General features: G+C 43.4%; 1 protein-coding gene across 2 annotated transcripts in view; it reads right to left on the bottom strand.

Annotated features, from left to right (window-relative positions):
• Positions 1-19,299, bottom strand: part of LOC128141115 (uncharacterized) — a 210,509-nt gene that overhangs the window by 67,283 nt on the left and 123,927 nt on the right. For both annotated transcript variants that reach the window (XM_052785669.1, XM_052785679.1), the window contains exon 3: positions 13,205-13,279. The gene's annotated coding sequence lies outside the window, so the exon portion shown is untranslated. The remainder of the gene's footprint in view (positions 1-13,204; positions 13,280-19,299) is intronic.

Raw genomic sequence — 19,299 nt, 5'->3', positions numbered from 1 at the left:
CTCAGACTCAACTGGAGAGTTATAAGGCCTGGATGTAGAAGATCATATGAAATTGGTAGAAATTGTGGCAGGACTATGAGCTCCATGTACAGAGGTGTGGAGTTTACTCTCAGAAGCAAACTATGCCAATTTGGGCTGGATTTTTCATGCACTTGGCTTGTTCACCTGGTGACTGGGTGGGTGAAGAACACTGGAGATAGGCTAACATTTAATTCCCCTTTCTTGAGTGTTCTGCCAACGACGAACTAAATCGATACCAAAGTGAAGTAAAAGGTGGCACAAACACCGGAGGTGCCTCAAGTATCTCATTCAAACCCCTGTTCTGATAACAACCCCCAGGCAGTGTGGCAGCTTGTGGGTGCTGCACCCAGCCGTAGCTGTGCTATCGCACCCATCCAGTCCCAGCAACACCCAGGCCTGCCATCGGGTGTGCATTTTGCATGGCCAGTCATACACCTACTACTTTTGAAAACTCCTCCTTCCCTGGCTTATCAACCACATCACGAACTGGATGGGAACTATTGCACGGTAACATCCAAGCTACAGCCAGTGGGTCTCCCTAACCAATATGTTTCTTTTAATATTTCTTAATGTGGCCAGCCCAAGACAGAACCAGATGCCTGGGATCTATTTGCATATGCCAGGCAATGTAAGGCTTCTGACAGTCACTGTATCCAACTTCAATAACCGTGATATGCTCCATCTGCTGACGCCCCAGCATAACAACAGTGGGGAGCTGTACTGCCAGAGGCACTATCCTTTAACAGCTGAATGGCTGAACAGCTGGTAAATCATCGAAGGACACTTTTCATAGAAGAGCAGGGTTGTTGGCCCGGCTTCTCGTCGCACACACATCGTGAAGCGGAGGCAGAGGGACCACGTAGGCAACGACATGTTATAGGGACAGCCTCAGCGAGAGCGTTCGCGTCCTCTGCACCCCAAGTAGCCACGAGCTGAAGAGAAGCTGGTGAATTGGTTCATGTGAAAAGAACAGTCTAACTGGGAAAATAAGTTAGCTGCAGGCCACCATGCATTCAGATGGGGTAGAATTTAACCTGTTCAGGGATCCAGTGATGATGCTCCCTGTGTAGCAATAACCCTCACTGCCTCTGTTTGTAAAAAGAGTGATGGTGCCTCGTCTCTCTGTGCAGGGGTGATGAACACCACCCAGCTGGGCTCCCTTGGCAGGCAGCTCCCAGTGGGTTGCAAGATCAGGCTATTTAGATATATATTTTGCCATGCAGGGAGGAATGGAGATTGCTGATCAACTGCACAAGGATGGCAGCGGGGGCTGCTGGCCGGCACGGTGGAAGTGGGGTGATGGGTGATGCTCAGCAGGGAGCTCCTGGCTGGGCTTTGGTTGGTGTTACCCTTCTTTTTTTTGAAAGACAGAGAGAGAAGAAAGACCTGGGAATGTTGAGTTGTGCATGTTTGGAAAAAAGACTCTGGTATTCCTGTGGCTTGGGGTGTGAGCTTGAGGGAAGGCTACAGATAGGTTTCACCTGAAACTGGGAAGGGGAAGGGAAAGGGAAAAGGAAAAAAGGCAAAGCGGAAGGGAAGGGAAGGGAAGGGAAGGGAAAGAAAGGAGAAAGAAAGGAAAAGAAAGGAAAAGAAAGGAAAAAGAAAGGAAAAAGAAAGAAAAGAACAATCATTGGGAGAAGGGGGAAAACCAGAATTGATTCAAGCATTTTTTTTTCCAAAATAATTCAGTGATTCTCATTCAGCTGGTGCTTTTCTTAAAGACCAAAGAGCCTATATGATAAGCATATTTTACAAATTAGGTAGCGATTTATCCCGCTTTTGTTTTAATGATTGAAATGAATGATGTCGTGCCGCTTGCTGCTGCTGCTGCATTCAGTGCCTGCTGTTCTTGGGAGCTGAAGACACCGAGAAATTTGCATACTTAATGCCGGGAACTGGCACAGACTAAATAGCTTCTTTTCTTTCCTCTGTGTTTGTAGATTTACTGTAGTGCTGGGTTTAATCAAAGGCTTTTTAAAGCCGTCCGTGTGCCGTTTCACAATGCTGAACTTGCATGTGACAAAGGCAGCTATTTATTACTTATCAGCTTTATGGCAAGTACCACAGGCTACTCTAATTAAAGGTATAGGGGCTGCATACCCCTGCAGAAAAAGGCACTGGCCGGTTAACATTTCTAATCCCTAATCAAGGCATGGCATGGATTAATTTTTTGTTTTGCTTTGTTTCTGGCTAAATATTCAGCAATAAGGTTAGGGCTAGGCAGGGAGCTATGCCAAGAAGGTCCCCTTGGATGGGATGTGAACTTTGAGGCGTAGGAGATGAGCTCTCCATGTGGATCCCGTAGGCTTCGTTCATTGAGGTGCTCTACACTTTCACCTTCACTGAAGCAGAACTTGCTGGGACTACATCTTCTTTGTGAAATGTCACCAAAACAGGATGGATCATTAAGGCAAAAATGTTCCATGGAGGCAAATCCATATCAGCCAGCTTTCTTGTGGGCTTCCCTGTTTATTTCTCATGTGCACATAAGATAGAGCAGAAAAGAGAGAGCTGTCATGCTGCATCACTCGATTTGGGGTTGAGTGGATCATCAAGCAGAAGATGTAGAGTGAAAAGCTCTTCTTGAGAAGGAGCTTCAACCTTGCAACATTTATGACTAGGGCCACCAACCCAGAGATCAGGTTATGGCCCAGAAGACTCTTCTATTTATTAAGATAATCCAACAGTCCTAAATCTAAGAAACCTTCTTACGATAGCTAGGTTTTGATTTGAAAACTAATATTTTGATAAAATCCTATGTCTTCAGAAACCGCCCCAAAATTCTTTTTTTTTTTTTTGTTTCACCACAAACAAAAATAAATGCTGAACTTTGGAGGATGCTCACAGAATGGAAATACCATGTTGTGGACAGCTCTGCATTCAAATCAGCGCCCACAAAATCCTGCAAGAATAGCTACACTGACTGTAGTGAAAGCAGGATTGCCCCTTATTTACCATCAGCAAATTTAGGGCTCCCTTTGAAGTCAGTAATAAATTCCCACTGGCAAATTATTATTATTTTGAACAGCAAGAAAACACATTTTCCTCTCTAAATATTTTCTGACTTAAAGAGACAAAACACAGTGAAGGGGAGAGCAAACAGAATTAATCTCTCGTCGGGGCTGGTCTTTAAAGAGGCAAACTTCTTAAAAAAAAATAAAAAAATTGCCCCCTCCCCCCAACATCTGCTGGGAACACTCGGAGATAACTGGCAGCTTGAACAATAACTCCGAGGACTGGAGTCCTTGAACAATGGGAGTGGGACGAGAGCAGCCCTCGCTGTGGCATCATTTCCAGGCCTTCTGCACATGCAATTGGTTAACGGGAATAAAGATCAAGTTGGACCAATAACACTATAATTTGGAAACAAATATATTGATTACAAGAGAGTCCCACTGGAATGAATGGGACTACTTGCAAAGTGTGGTTATTATTCTGCGCGCATAGGGATTACAGAATATGGTCTTCTGTGGTTCTGAATTGATCAGCATGATATTATCATCTTGCGAATGCAATATTATCATACTGCAGTAATGGGTAGCCATGTGCTGGGGCCCACACAGACATGGGGTGATGCAGCAGTGCCCAGCTTGAAGGACCACTCACGCACAGTAATTCTTCTTCACTCCTTTGCTACGGCTGCTAATTCCTACAGATCCTGTTAAAAAACTTCATTGCTAGACCCTGCAGGTCGTGTGCTTCTGAACTTCTCTAATAGGGAGTTTATCTTTCCTCTAAAGTGACTGTTTAATAAAAGAAATAAAACCTGGCTATGAAATATTTAGGCGAAAGGATAGTATTAAAATAACGGGATTTGCCCAAACCTCTACACATATTAATAATGTTTTAGAGCACAATAATGGGATTAATTTTAAAATCCTAGCTTATTTTTCACCATCGGTGGGGTTTAGTTAGGTTCAGCATTTTATTCAGCTCTGGAAGTGACACCAAATCACTCTGTTTTTATTCCCGACTATTTATTTATTTAAATTTAAATTAAAAGATAAGATGCACAGCTAAGACTTTAAATTCCCTAATTCATCTTTCTTAAAGCAGCAGAATCCCACCATCATCAAAATGATCATCTTGAAAGGAAGTCAACCAGCCAGATTCCTTTAAAAATACAAAGAGAGGTCCTCAAATTTGCCGTATTTCAGAACAATCAGCAACAAGTCCTAAGAACCTGGAGACCTCATGGTCTCTGTCTACATAACTGATGAAGATTGGCCACCTTTCCCTCTTGTTCCCCCACTACTCTGTGTCTACTGTTACTAGCCCAGAGTCATGTTTATTTCCACCTCATCTCCTTCTGACATGAGCATCACTGCTGCCCTTACACTGGTGCTTCCCTTTGTCAAAGCATCTTTTTGCCTTCCTGCATGTGGAGTATCACAGTTACTCCATTGTACCTGGTTTAAATTCTTTTTTTTAAAATTTTTATTTAAGGCTAAGTTGAGCCTTTCAAACAGACCAGTGAGTTTAGGGCACATCTTCAGCTGCCTGCAGAGAACAGGTTTTCCAAAGTTGGGTGTTCAATATTTTCTGAAAATTGTTTCTTTTTAATGAGTCCAACCTCAGGCTCCCAAAACGAAAGATACCCAAACTGCTGATCATTTCTTAAAACTTTATCCCTGTAGCAAAGTTAAATTGCAAAGTTGCATTTTCTTTTCTAAATAATTTTCTCTGCATTTTAATTCCTTTCAGTTTGACAGCCTTAAAGGAGACAGCTCAGGCTGAACCAAAGATTTAAACTAAGCCTGTTTTAAATGACTGCAATGTTCATTTCAAAGTAGGAATTGTAACGCAAAAAGTCATTTTTTCCCCACCATGTAGGTGACAGCCCTGTGCAGATCCTTTTGGGAAAACATATGCAACAGCACAATGCTGATCAAACTAACAAAAAAAAATGAGCAGGACCACAAATTTGCAAAGAGGGTTTTGCATTCAGTCCACTATGCTCGAAACCACAGATAGAGACTCTAATGGCCTTCTTGGGTCTCATAAGGCTCATGCAGCTGTTACTTCAGCTAGTGCTAGTGTTAGCCTAAAGGGAAAAGAGACACTTATTTTTGGTTTGTGGTGGCTGCTGCAGCTTCATCAGCCTGATTTATATGCTGATTTGCATATGTTCACCCACAAATGCTGTGAATTGCGCTTTTCCATGAAACCGTACCATTAACACTGGCTGTTGAAGTAACGATCAGTGGTGCTGTTCCACATGTTTGTCTTGCACATACCTTGGGTGGTAGGTGGGTTATCAGGCCAGCCTTAAAGCTTCGGGTGCTCCCATCGACACTTGGTGATAATACTCCGTATGAAGGAAAAGATGGATGATATCATAGCTGGGATGGTTTTTTTGCTAGCAAAATGAGTGCTGTAACATTTCATGTCTCTTGCCAGAGAGAATACTACTAGCACATCACTTGCAGGCCAAAACTGGTGATATCTATGTACCGTAGTAACTGGCACCACAGCACTCCATTTACAACAGCTATAATGCTGATTCATAAAAAACAACCAGCAAATATCCTGTGAGCACAAAACTGTGTTATTTATAGATAAATTTCTCAACATCTGACATTTCTGCAAGAAACCTAGATATTATCTTCACTCTAGTCACCATGCAAACCTACGAACATATCTGCAGTCCCACAATATCTTAAAACAGACAATTAAACTCCCTGGGTAACCACAAAAGTGCCAAGCGATACTGGAACGGTTGGGAGGAGGTTTCTTATACCCTGGGAAGCATGGGCCCTCTTGGTGAAGGTCATCAGACCTCAACTTGAGCTGGACCATTCCCAACTTTCACCTTTGGGGAAGGAAAGCTTTCAGACCCCGGCTGCAGAGTCCCTTCTGCCTGCGAGAAGCAGTGCTCGTTTCCCTCTAGGTGTGGCAGTCAGGATAGAAACTTGGTTCTATAATCGATTTTATTCCATTTTATTGCTCTCGGCTCTTCCAGAGTATTACAAACTCTCAGGAGACCTTTTAAGACATCTGCTGATGCTTCACTTATAAATCAAATTTCCCCTTCCTGGATACTTCGCTGGGTCCCATCCCCCTCCTGAGCTGAGGACCAAACTCCTGCTGAGCACAGCCTGGGAGCGATGCGCTGAGGCCACCTCCACCTTTGCGATGTCTCCCCCAAAAAAGTTGTAAGGGGGAAATTTTCCCAGTGTGAGCTCAGATTTTACTGGTCAAACTTTTTTTTTGTTAGGGCTTAACGAGATGCTTTATCACCCCTTCTCCCCAGATGGCAATTGCAACAGGTAAAATCAGCATTTTGCTGCTCTATCTGGATCTGCAAAAGATTTTTTTGAGGTGTGGGGTGGAGATAGGACCTCTTCACCCTCCTGACTGACAAGGCTGTGTCAGACGGTGCCTGGGACCGTGGGCACATTTGAGACAGGGGAAGGTTACTGGGAAAGAAGATATTTTCAACCAACATTTTTCTTGAATTGAAATTAAAAGCTGAAAAGATTTATTACAGTGGCATATTCATGCTGCTATATTTAAGGTGATGTCAGTGTTCTCAGCATAATCCTTCTTATGCACCGAGGATTAAAACTCAGCCATAATAAAGTACTCTGAGCTGAAACTTGTCCTCAAATGTTTCCTACTTGAAGCATTAATTTTACTTTATTAAATTAAAAATAAAATTAATTCAAGAGTTTTGTGGGTTTGGAGACAAGAACAAGGAGGAATTCTGCCCATAGATTTGTCCCTGCTGATTGCTAGCAAAGTCAAGAGACCCACGCGGAGATGATGCTGCCAAGGTAGAAACACGCTCCTGCTTTTCTTACTTTGAGCATGGAATATTGGACTACGGACTGAAAAAGTACCTTTACCTATAAACTGGTGATAAAAGTGCAAACAAACACAAATTCTTGTGTGCACTGTGGCCCTTCCCGTGGTGCTCCCAGGACATTTGTGTACAGGAGAAGGGAGCCAGAAAGAGCTGAACTTTAAGAAGCCTTCGCTTCCTCCCTGGAGTGTGTGTTTACCCTTGAACATGCTACAAATAATTAATAGGTTATATCTGTTGAAATTATAAATAAAATGGCAACAAAGCTACTTTGCTTGTGCGGTAGGAACAAATCTCTACAAGGGAATCTGCATGTCTTTTTCCAGTATATTGTAATTACCAAAAATATCTAGTTTCCTGAGTTCTCCTTGGTTAATGGCCAGCATTTTAACTCCATAAGTTCAGCTTTAAAATATGAACTTGAATCATAGTCCTGATCACCCTAAAGAGGTTTCGCATGATTGTTTTCACCTTTCAGCCAAGGGTAGGACTCCAGGTCAGGATCCAGCTAGCTATGCTGGATCAGTAGAGTGTATATGGGACAGGGAGTGCTCAAAAATCATGTAGGAGAGGGAGAAAACCAGACTGACTATGGGATGCCACCCCAGACAGCAAGAAATAGCCAGGTTTCCATTTCAGAGAGGACAAACATGGATGTGGTGATGTCAGGAATGTCTCAGCGACACAGACCTTAAACACTGGGATCCTGGACTTGTTGGAGGAGTGAAAGGACTTGACAAAAGCTGCACATCTCACCATAGGGCTCTTAAATATGTATGTTTATACATATGTATGTTATTTCAGGGCTATTTATCAGCTTGCAGAGGAGCTACTTAACTCATTTCTCCATCTGCCCATTCCTGGTGGCTATTCACAGGTCCTGCATAAGGACCTGAAGAAGCTGCTCCTGAAAAGGGTAGGAAACAGGGATGCTTTCCCAGTAAGCATTTCTTCTTGCAATTAATACCTCTGTAGATTAATTAGCGCTGATAACAACTGTTCATGGCAGGCCATTTGAAGTTGTGGAGCACTTAACGACTGCCGTAAAGTCCTTCCCCAGCCTCCAGGTGACAAGCAGAGCACATCCGGCCACAGCACGGTGCAGAAATGCAGAGGAAAGGAAGGTAAAGGGTGGTGGGAAGAGCAGCAAATCTATCTGATGTTTCCTACGTTGGCCACGCTCAAACCACAGCCTTCGGGCTCAGCTAGAAAGAAAGACTTGTGGCTGGGCTGGCCCTAGGCACAAGGAGCAAGCCAGCATTAATGCAACCCTTTGGTCCGAGATAGAGATGAACTGAATCTTTGAAGCTGAGATTGTGGAAGGAGGGAAAAAACTACAAACCTAGTGAATGATCCTAGTGCCGCTCGTAGCATTGAAAATGGCTAGAGTCGAGGGTGTCCCTTTGATTAGTTTTAATACAAAACTCTCCCAAAAGCGTACTCCAGCTGGCAGCTTGGTCCGAGAAGGAGGAGGAGGCAGCAGGACCATGAAGATGGGTAGTTGGCCCTGGAGCAATATAATATCACCAGGAGACTGTCCTTTCTGATGCTATGACACTAAAATCTGGGATTCAGGGAGACCATGGAGCATAAAGATATTATACATGCAATCTTTGTGTAACACATAGCCTGGAAATGTCAAATTAAATTTACCTGAACAATTTAAATTTGATTCCTTTGGGGATATACATGGTTATACAATCTTTAAGCTAAATATTCGCATGTCGTTTTTTTCCAAAGTGTCCACGTGCGCAAAGTACAGATCTCCTTTAAAGAGCACCTGCTTGATATTTTATTTCCAGAAAACTACTCAAACACTGCTCTGGAGGCAATGACTAATTTCCTCTCAGGCTTGTCTATGGCATTCATCAGTTTAGCATTAATTTAGGAGAAGGGTGACATTATTGCCACTTTACAAGGAAAGTGCTGAGTCACAAACAAAGTTCACGAAAATGCACTAATTTGCAGTACTCAATTTTCGATGATGCAGAACTGGGTATTTCAAGTCCTGGGGTGCTTTCTCTGTTACGCTGCCTGGATGTGGCTGGGGGAGCTCAGCACCCCTCTATGATGAGATTCCAGGGTATCAACCCCAAAATGAGCAGCTTGCATCTATTAATGACTCCAGAAATGTTAGCACCATGTGTAAGAACTCTGTGAGCGAGGGTATATTAACCAGGTCTTTAGAGACAACTGTCTTAAATCCAGGACTACCTTTGTAGTTGTTTACATTGGGAATTTATGGCTTGGCCTGAAATTTCATGATGATAAATTCTGAAAAATTTCAAGTAATACAGCTTAGAGATTTCTGAGGAGAAAAAAAAAAAAAAAATAGAAAACAAGCAGCTTTTCCCATGTTAAAAAATGAATGGCAATCTGCTCTGTTAAATTTTTTACTGTTGCAGGGGGATGCGGAAGGATTTTATGCTGGGAATATGGCTTTTGCCTTTTGAAGTTCCCACGAAAATCTGTTCAAATTTGGCCTTGCTAAATACATTTGTGAAATTACTATTTGTACATGCTCAGTAGAGACTTTTTTTCAATTTTTATCAGCTAAAATCTCTAGAGAATCACCTGAGTAGCTTGGAGCTGTGCCATAACCACAGGCTGATTATACTCCAGCCCAGGACATCAGCGTGAAATGTGGGATGGAGCAGGCTTTTTCAAGAAGAGGAAGATTTCAGCCCTATGGATGAACATGTGAATGGCACAAAATAGACGTCATTATGCTTTCAAAACCCACAGATACTATCAGTAGATACTGAACCAGAATCTTTACAACTATCTTTGCAAGTCAAGCAAAATTAATAGGAGGTGGAGCTACCAGACCACTTGCAATAAATTTTAAAAGATGCTGCTCTCTGGACATGTCCCTTATTTGGACGAGGTTTGTTGTGTGCATTGTCTGGACAGTCACTGCTCCAATTTTCCACCTGCGAAGCAGGAACCATCCCAGACACTGTGGTGATGCACAACCTTTCTCCCACCCTCCCCACTCCTTGCCTTTTGGAAAGGCAGCAACGCCTGCCCTTCAGCTGCCTTTCCAAAGCATACGTAGGAGTTTGGAGCGAGGAGAAGACATCCTTGCTCAGGGACCGAGCAAACAGTACCTTTCCTTTGCGTGCCACAGCCCTAAATGTGTCAACACATGGTTGGGTCAGCAAAGGGGAGTATTACCTGGTCACGGCCACAGGGAGATAAAAGCAGCAACGCTGCTAAACAGAATTAGCTATTTATTTGTATGGCATTTAATTGTGCTGAATAAAGGTCAGTGTGTTCTCACAGTCTTGCCATTAGTGTTGGGGAAAAGAGAGCAGCTGTGGCTCTTCTCCCCAGCTCCAAGATCTCACACTCCCTTATTCTATAGTCAGGTATTCTGAACTACTGTTTATGAACAAACTCCATAAAGAGAGGTTTCTTGCCAAGAACCTAAAAGGAATTTATCTTTTAAACTCTCACCCACAGTGACAACAAAGACAGAGACTAGACTGTACCCAAATGCAGAACGCAATGAAGCAACAGCATTCCTCCAAGAAAGCTAACCAGAAAAGTTTGGCTGATTGATTTTTCGCTGGGTCATTGGGATTTGCCCACATGCTGTCCAACATTTCATAGACTGCCCTTGCCATGTGATGTACTTTGTGTGTCCCTCTTGGTCCTGTGTCTTTTATGTCTCATGGTGAGCTACCCTATAATAATTTTTAAATAAGAGGGAGTTCTCTGAGACTCACTAGTATCATCTTGCACGTTCACGTGCACACCTGGCCACGTGCTCCAGTCTCAGCATGCACCAATGTGTAGTGGGAAACGGGAGAGGTTATGTCCCAGAAACTCTGCAAAAGGCTGTTTGTTGCAGATGCAGATACTGCCTGCTCTTCAGTCCTGGTGCAAGTGTCAGGGCACAAAGGTCTGAGGGTGGAAAACCCCACATCTCACATTGCAGGACATGGTGGAGCTACATGGACTCAACACCCAGCACACACAAATTAAAACACATTAGACCTCCATGCCGGTACTTTCATTCGGGCGGATTTAACTACAGTGAGCTGAGAGCCTCCATACAAGGGTTTCACCTGCTCTAGCTTTACACCTTTACCCGATAATCTTCCTGGTTATGCTTGACCCAACAAGCCCAAAGCTGGCACCAAACCTGCATATCCTCTGCTTGCCCTCAGCTATGTGTAAGGCTCAGGCAGGACTGCTGAAGTAGCAATAATTTCGTCAAAGAGCCTTTCCAGAACGTTTCCTTTGGGCTTTTTATAACCTGGTACTACATCAGCTATTCTCACTGAGCTGCTGTGTGGGATAATGTACACAGGCGAACATTGTTACAGGCAAACACAAATACTGGAGATGCTGACAGATGGAGGAATCACACTGTTTTGCAGGAAGGAAGGGCAGAATAGGAGCAGGAATATCAGAATGAATCTTGCCGTTTACATATAACAAGCTACAGCTATATTTGGATCCGCTGCTGTATTCACAACCTTCCCAATTGCCAGGCTTTCAAATACACACATTACCACCAGAAGTGCTCTTGCTTAAGTGCTCCCATCTCCAGGATTTCCTTTGAAGTATCTGACTGAAGTAATGTAAAGTGCATTTCAATTGGCAGTGAATGCAGGTTAAATGGTAACAGCACAACAGATCCAGTGTTTGTTCCCTGGGCTTTTTCTTTTACCAGTCTCTCTTTTTAAGAGAGTTGGTTACTTACTGTAACACTGCATTCAGGCACCTTCAGTCTATTAAGCCTCTTTCCTGACCCTCTGTACAACTGCTTGAGGATGCTGTGAGCTGTATCAGTACTGCTTTAGTACACAAAAAAGAGAGTAAATGCACCACTGAGTGCTCAGGCTGAGCAGTAAGCGGTGGGTAAACTCTCTTTAGAAATCTGTGCACTTGCATTTGTCCTTGGCTACACCACCAAGCTGGCTGGAGACTGAGCCAATCGCTTTGGATCACTTTGGATTTGTGTGTCATCTCTCATACATGTTGACGGAGCATCAGCTATTTAACCTTTCAATAGAGTACTTTTCTAATCCATTGGATTGGCTGAAGAACATATATTATGCTAGCAAAATAGCCAAGTCTGCACTGAACAATGAAATATCCCCACCTACCCATGCCAGACACTCTCTCCACCTCAGGTCGCTGAGCCAGTGCTGCAGCATCGCTCTTTGAAAAGCAACCAAAAAATGCAGAGGAGGCGAAGAGCTTAACCTAAGTCATTAGCATTATCCAAGAGGTATCTTACCCTGTCTGGTGCTGAATAGGATCTTGCTTATCAGAAGGAGGAATGACCCGCTGCAAAACCTGGGACTGAAGACTCCAGGTGGTTATTAACCAGGCTAGTTTTGTGTTGCAGAAAGGACTGATCTGGGTTATGGATGTGCTAATACACTATCCAGGTGTGTCAGGGGGAGAGGACATGGATTAGCTGAAGAGGGGCACAGAGGTTACATCTTCCTTCCACTTCTGTACCACAAAATCAGGCTGAGTGACTTCTAAAGGTACCAAGAGAAGGGATGACGTCCTAAAACCGCTGTGTAGCACAGCCAGGCTAAAGGTTTCCCACCATCAAACCCTATTTGTGTCTGTGCGTATGTCTATGAAAGAGAGAGAGATTTGTATTTAACTGCTGCAGTTAACCTGCGTGTGCTTCATACACACAAGCTCGAGAGGATTTTCTTTTTTTTCTTCTTAAAGCTGTGAGACATTTTTTTCAGCTTCATCTTTTTGGAGTGGAAAGGGGGTGGAAAGGGGGAAAATAAGGAACGCTTTGCTAGGGGTTTGCTGAAGTGAAAACGTTACATCTGAGTGTCTTCCAGATCTGGATGTTGGTAGCTTCTTATAGCTTCCTCATGGCTTCTCTGAACCTCCATCCATGATAGATGTTTAACATGCTGTAATGCATATTACTCTGTAATGATTTTGGTGGAGCCATTACAATGAGTTACACCAGTGACAGATTGATACTTAAGTCAGTATATGTTTGCATAATATCTGTCTATGTTCTCACATAGCCCCCCATTACCGGCACACATATAGCATAATGACAGCACAGAGAGCCATATGACTGGTGGGTTCAGCCCTATTCCCTGTCACTTATTGCCATGGTACCCAGAGCTGAATCACTGAGTGTGTTTAAATAGGCGGACACTAATTTATAGAGTAAATCATTATGAAATGGAGGAAATAAGTGACTATCATTGGCACTGATTTGATCTAATGGAGCCTCACACTAAATTGCTAATATTCTCCCTCCCCCACTTTTTTTCTTTTAAATGACAGAAACAAATAAAAACATAAGCCTTTGTTCAACCTGCCTTCAGAATACCATTGCCAGGTACTGGGTTTGCTGATTATGTACAAATTTACCTTACCTCTTCCCTGCTGCTTCTCAGGCTGGGGAACAGGATCTCTTCCTCTTGGTTTCAGTAGAGACTTGGTAACCTGAAAATTGAAGGAAGACACGTTTATCGCTCTCTCTTAAACTGCCTTTTCCCCTTCTTATCTGGAAGAAGGCAGCTTTTGGTTCACTCGAGTGGAAGTTGGCTGTCCATTTCCTGATGGCAGCGAAGAGCAGACTCCCATCTGGTTGATGCAGATGCCACTGTTTTGACTTTATCCAGGTGGTCACCCAGCAAACCCTGTTGTGCCTAATTATTTAAGAGGGTTGTGAAACACTAGGTGATTTTATTTACCATATGTGCTAGAAAACATAAGCATGAAGATGCTGTGACTTAATGATGTGGCAACTTCAGCTCTGAATCTTCCGTGTTTTAAGGCTTAAATCTGACCTTTCGCTTGACTGTAATGCACTTTGTAGCGTTTAGCATGAAAGAAGAGCAAACAGAATTGGAGATGGGGAGGTTATCGGCAGCTGTTACAGAGCCATCCTCCATCCTCTGTCAAGATTGACTCAGTTTTAGAATATCCCTCCTAGCTGGGAGAAGGCGGGAGGAGAGGGGGAGAGAGCCTGTCCTTTAAATGGAATTTCAGGATTTGGAGTTCAGAGACTTCCTTTGCGGTGTTAGAGCAAATCACAGACCTTCTTCTTCAGAGCCAACAACAACACACCAGGTCTCCTGCTCTGGTTATTAATTTATTTATTTTGAACACCCGTAGTTTGTTGCTTTGACTTCTCAAACAATGGGAAGGTACAAGGAGAGAAGGATAATAAATTGCATTCCCTCCTTTTTGCCATCACGGGAGACCTTGAGGGACTGTTCAGCAAGCTAGAGCTCTTATCTGCCTTTGGGCAATCTCATTATCAAACCTTCATTTTGCTCCCCAGCAGGAGAGATGGCCTGCAATGTATGATAACCTCTACTTATGAAACTCACACTCCAGAAATCTCTGATAATAGGCCAGCTAAAATGGAAAACCAAAGAGCAGGCAGTGGGTTTTCAGTCACCAATAAAGACTATACACACACATGCACAGGCAGGCACCGAGACACCTTTATGTTTATTTATATTTCTACACATCAGTCCAACTCTGATGGCACCTTCCAGAACTTAAACCACAAATCTAATACGACTAACATTTTCCAGCATACTCTGAATAATATTTTCAAATAAGCCTGTGCAATATAGGAGCCTATGTCCCATCTACAGAGAGGTAAGTGAAATCAGTGGGAATTATAACCTATCTTACCTGCTCAGGTGTTTTTATAAATCCCATTAAACACTTATTTAAAGACTGTTGAAAATATGAGCTGTAGGAACATAAGTAGTTCCTGGGGGTACAGAGAAAAAGAGGAAAGGAAGAATAAAGAGAATCATGTTCCTAAAACACTTGGGCACTTTGATTGTATTTATTTTCAATTACTTTCCTGTTCCTAACTCTCTTGTGAGCAGGCTTTCCGACAATGGTTTAACACTTTGCCCACACCAGTGATGCCACCCCCCCAATTCATCCTTCAGCCAACAAACCCTCCATTTCTGAACCCTTAATCTCTCTGTAGGCAGCTGAGGAATAAATGGGGTTGCAGCACTCCCAGTGCAACCCCTTCTGGGTACGGGCTAGAGAACATGAGAGATTGAGGGCCATCCACCAAAAAACCCTGCTAGCTACTCAATCTTGTTTGCATCAAGATGCCTCCAGCTCAAGACCCACTTGTGAACCGTGATTCCTCCCATTTCCTCCCCACGAAGAAAATTTACTTCTGGCCCCTCTCAGCAGTGAATGACACCTCCCTTTGCGTAGCCAGGTGTCACCAGCATGCCAGCTCGCCGCTATGCAGTCATGAATATCATCAGCCTTCTGCAAAGCGCTCTGTCTCACCCAAGGGTTGGAAAATGGTGCTGGAGAGCCAAGAGATGGAGAGAAGCGGTGGGCAGGGGATTTAGGGAGTTCAGCTGCAAATCCCAGAATTCACGCCCAGTTTGCCTGGCTTATGCTACATGCCCTGCAAACCACCATGCCCTGCAAAGTGATCCAGCCTACAGCTGGCCATAAGGGCACAATCATGACATACACCCAAGCTCAGGGCTTCTCCAGTAACTGCCCACCCCAGTTTGGGAAGATGAAGTGTTGGGTCACGTAGCAAGGGTGAAGAGGTCCTTTAGAGCACAGAAAGGTCTCCAGAAGGACTCCCTTGAAAGCACAGCCCCACTAATCTGTACATTCCTACTTGCAGGGCTGCGTTGCAACCAATTCCCAGCTCCACGAGCTCCCCCCCCCCCCAAAGTAGCTGCTCTCCCACAGGCAGGGGATTAGGCCATGCAAAACAGCTACTCTGCTTCCCTGGGCCACCCACATCCCCATCATGCTACCATGCCAGAACTTCTTTATCACAACCTGAAAAAGTGGCAATCCAGGCTATGAACTTAATTCTTATCTCCTTGTACCACTGGGAGACATTCTGGATCAGAAAGAAAACGGTGTGAAGGTGAAACACCTGGAAACATCAAAAATCCTTCTCCTTTTTTTTTGTTTCCATTTTCCTATCAGTAAAAGGGGTTAGCAATGGTCAGTCGGTCTCCCTCACTAGTGTGGGTGATGCAAAAATGTATTTACACTTGTAAAATCTCCCTAGGCATAACACGCTGCTGAAAATATGAGAACACTTTTAATTATATTTTAATATATCATATGGATTATATTTTTAATACCTTAAAAAATAATCAGCCTGAAAAATCCCAGCTAGTGAGGAAATAAATGCAGAGGACAAAAATATTAAGATACGAAAAGATTTTTCTTATTAAAGGCTAAATAGGTCTTGTTTTTAAATTCCCATGAAATAGGAACATCTATTAGAAAATAATAATAAAAAAACACAGGGAGGCACCTAGTTACCTGAATGGACCTCACTGGGATAGGTTGTCCTTGCTGAACAAAAGAGTAAATGCGATAGAGTTCCCCCCAGTTTTCTGCACTGCATCTTAGATATGGGGAAATGCTCATCCAGGGGTGTTTCTCCAAACAAGCAGAGGCAGAGAGGGAAGCAGGAGCTCTCCTGACACCGGGGCTCCCACCGCACGGTGGGAAGGGAAGCACGCTCGGTTCCCCTGTCCTTCCCATGCATAGGCTGTAACATTACGATTGAGCTCATCACCACCACACACACCAGGAGGGTGAACAGGAACCAGGTCACACATACTCTTATAGCATCAAAATGTTTTTTTTTTTTTTTAGATTAGAGGTTTTCAGTTCCAATGCCTATTAATCTAGCACTTTTCAGAAACACTACAACCCCTCTTAAGAGCACATAGGATGGAGTTTGGGTTTTCTTTAATGGAAAGCAGAATGACTCGCTCACTGCTAAAATGGCCAGGGCTGAAGTCAGATCTGTCTGGGCAGACCCTGCAAGAGTCCACATGAAAACAGCAATATCGATAAAGTCAAGCCCACTTCAAATGAACATGCAGAGGACTTTTCTATAGAAATGGTCAAGGACATAGGTGGAATTCAAAGCAGTCCCCTTTTAACAGAGGTGTTTGAGCTCTTCTCAGGTGTTGTTTTGCAAAAGACAAAAAACCTGAGCCCTAAAACCAACCTCACAAGGCAGCAGATCTCCTCTGCTCCCAACGTCCTCCACTTCGCGTTTCACACCGACGCGTCGGTTGGATTCCAGGGAGCTGGAAGAACAGAGCTCATGCTCCTTCTCCTCTCTCATGCTAAGGGCAGGTAATTATCTCTGCATTCCTGGAGGAATGTTACAATAAATATGGCTGTCATTTTTCATTACTGCATAGTGAACAAAGGGAACAAAGAGAACAAAAGAAAGTGTGGTTTTGCTAACCTGGGCTTGCATGTGCTTGTATATATGCTACATAAGTAGAGGGGGAGAGTTTATTGCTATTATTTACTGTGGATATACCAATCTGGGTGAATGTCTCAAAATTTGCCAGTTTTTAAAACTAATTAAAAATCATTCACTGGGAAAATCTTTACCTCCTACTTGATGTCCCACCATCAGGGTTGTTGACTTAAAATAGAAATTATTTGAAAGGTAAGAAATGCAATCATGTCTCCCTAACTTCTATCCTACAAAGCACAAATATTCTCTTTCTCATTTTTTTCCCATTTGACCTCCTCTCAGTAGTGGCTAGATTTCTGAATTTGTCTTGATGACCAATGTCTTACCATGTTGGAAAATACGGCAAAGGAATTTGTGTAAATAAAAGTATGTAGAAAATGTATGTGTGTGTGAGTTTCTTCCCTCTATAGTAATCTTTGACGCTTCTGTTTCAATGCAGACAAGATAAAATAAAAAATGGTCAATACCCTTAATCAGTATCTAACCTGAGACACAGCCTGCTCAGGGTCCATCTCTATGCCTGTATATTTTTTTGCATGGTTCCTAGGTGTTTTTACTGACTAACTGAACAGACACTTTGATTTGCCAAACTGTTATTAGAGAAAAAAAATAGAAGGTTCGCAGTGTTCACACTGACTGCAAAATTATCTCCTGAGTTGCAGAAGGAACAGTTTGCACTCCTCTGTCTGAAGTGTAGCAGCGAATGGAAAATTACGGTGTAAGCAAAATTTCCCTTGGCAACTGTCTACTTATGAAACATCAAACTCCGGAAAGGACTGAAAACCACGTAGGTCACAACAGTTTCTCACGTACGAAGGATCCCAGAGCGGAGTCTTGCCTTTCCCTTTCTCTGGTAATAGATCTCTGAAACTTTGCTGAGATCCGGTAGTGACAAATTCACTTCCGTCATATCCAAAATCCTGTACTCAGTCTTCCATGCTGTTTTCTACAGCTTTTGCAAATCCCTTCCTTTTGCTTCTCAGCTGTTGATGGGTATGGTTGTACTGTCACTTTGACTACCGTCTTCTCCACCCCAAGGCCCCTGATGGTCTCTCCTGCACCCACGCTGGTTTGCTGCCAAGATCCAACTTACAGAGACCCAAGGACCAGCTGTTTGCTAATGTGTACACCAGAGACACACTTTGAAATCCCCCTCCCCACAGCAGCACTAAACCACCAGCCCCACAAAGTCTTGCAGCCTCACACCCCCTGAAAAACTCCTGCCTTTAACTACTCTCCAGAAGTCCACAGCTGTCAAGCTGCTGCATGTTCCTCTGTTATTTCAGGTCCAACGTACTGAAAACCAGTAATATTTTATATATATATAGGTCAGAGCTACAGTGGCTCCATATGGGCCCAGAGATGACATGGGTGAAGCTCACCCACCCCTGAAGATGCCGGTTTCCAGCAGTGTGGACAACCTGCGCCAGCTGGCACGGGGCGAGCTGGGTCCTCTTCCAGCACCGCGCACAAAGAGCGTGTGGACACGTGAGCGTCACGGGGCTGATGCTCAGCTGCAAGAAGGCTTCCTGACAGACATTTCTACACTCTATGCAAAGGTGAAGACACATCCAAGTTAGGTCCTCACCAGCTTTAGCTGTGGTAGCACAAAGCTCAGTGAGCTAACAGGTTTAGCTCTTGTATGGCTTCAAGGAAGGGTAGCACAAAAGTTGTGGGAAGCAACTGGAAGCCCATCTCTGGCAGAAGTGCAGGAAGCGAGTAATGGGAAATTGGCGAAAAGAATTTTCTGAAATAAAGAACATGGATGAAAAATGAGATATTTCTGATTTGTCACTCCCTCTCCTCTTATCCGGTCTCAACCTGTTCGCTCTAACAGGCACCTTCTTGTCAGTAGCCACAATGACATCAATTGAGTGGGAGTGCAAAGCATCAACATTACTTGTGAGAACAATTCAGTTAGGGAAGGTTGCTCTGCTGGTAATATTAGAATCAAAACATTCAAATGCAAAGCCAGAGAGGCTAACAATTCAATTTACACCATGAATGCTGAACAGCACATTAAGCAAATCAGTTCAGATGGCTCTCAGTTGTTCTTGTTTAAAGAAGATCAGAAACAAAATTTCAAATCCTGTACCACATCTAAATGCTAGAGCTGAAGCACTAAAACATTCACTATTGATATTTTTATTTTTCTGCATTTAACACAGCCGATTGGTCTTTTACTGCTGCCCTGTGGTCCTTAGGG

Source organism: Harpia harpyja, chromosome 1, assembly GCF_026419915.1.
Source record: "Harpia harpyja isolate bHarHar1 chromosome 1, bHarHar1 primary haplotype, whole genome shotgun sequence".
NCBI classification, from domain to species: Eukaryota; Metazoa; Chordata; class Aves; order Accipitriformes; family Accipitridae; genus Harpia; species Harpia harpyja.
This window is presented reverse-complemented; position numbering and strand designations above follow the sequence as displayed.